The following is an 859-nucleotide window of genomic DNA, read 5'->3' on the forward strand; positions in this document are numbered from 1 at the left end:
GCCTCCCAAAAGTGTTGGGATTACAGGCATGAGCCACCATACCCGGCTGACAGTGTTCTTTGATGCACAAAAGTTTTTAGTCTTGATAAAGTATAAATTTATCTATTGTTGTTGTCGCATCGCATGTGACTTTGGTGACATCTGAGCACCGATTTTCAAATCCGAGGCATTAGGATTTGCCCCAGTGTTTTCTCTAAGAGTTTTATTCCTTTAACGGTTATACTTAGGTCTTTGGTCCTTTTGAGTTAACTTTTGTTTATAGTGTGAGGAAATACTTCAGCTTTATTTTTTTGCATTTGGATATCTGGTTGGCCCAGCATCATTTATTGAAGAGATTGTTCTCTGTGAAATGGCTTTGAAATATTATTGGTTCAAGAATTGTTTTTCTGGGTTCCCTTGCTTCAGTAGCAAGTATACTAAAAACTGGAATGATACAGAGAAGATTAGGATGGCCCCTGGGCAAGGATGACATGCAAATTTGTGAAGCGTTCATTTTATTAGAAATAAAAATTAAAGTACACATTTTTTAAGGAATTGTTTTTTGGATATACAATTCTTGGTTGACAGTTTTTTTCTTTCATCATTTTAAATATGCCAACCTTCTGGCCTCCATGGTTTCTGAAGAGAAATCAGCTGTTAATCTTATTGAGGATCCCTTATATGTGACAAGTTTACTTCTCTTGTGATGCTTTCAAGATTGTCTCTTTTGCTGGATAGGAGTGAAGCAAGACAGCAAAATAGGACTTTACAGTGATTGTCCCGCCACAGAAACATCAATTTGAACAACTATTCATGCTTGAAAATATCTTCACGTGAGCTCAGGAAACCAGGCGAGAGATCGCAGTACCTGGTTGTAGCA

The 859-nt window shown here is 37.4% G+C and overlaps 1 non-coding gene across 1 annotated transcript; it reads left to right on the forward strand.

Annotated features, from left to right (window-relative positions):
• The first annotated feature begins 396 nt into the window (after positions 1-396).
• On the forward strand, positions 397-500 carry LOC115896611. Its single transcript, XR_004056528.1, has one exon. It is a non-coding gene; the product is annotated as a U6 spliceosomal RNA (small nuclear RNA).
• Positions 501-859: the final 359 nt, after the last annotated feature.

This window comes from Rhinopithecus roxellana, chromosome 3 (genome assembly GCF_007565055.1).
Source record: "Rhinopithecus roxellana isolate Shanxi Qingling chromosome 3, ASM756505v1, whole genome shotgun sequence".
Classification (NCBI taxonomy): Eukaryota; Metazoa; Chordata; class Mammalia; order Primates; family Cercopithecidae; genus Rhinopithecus; species Rhinopithecus roxellana.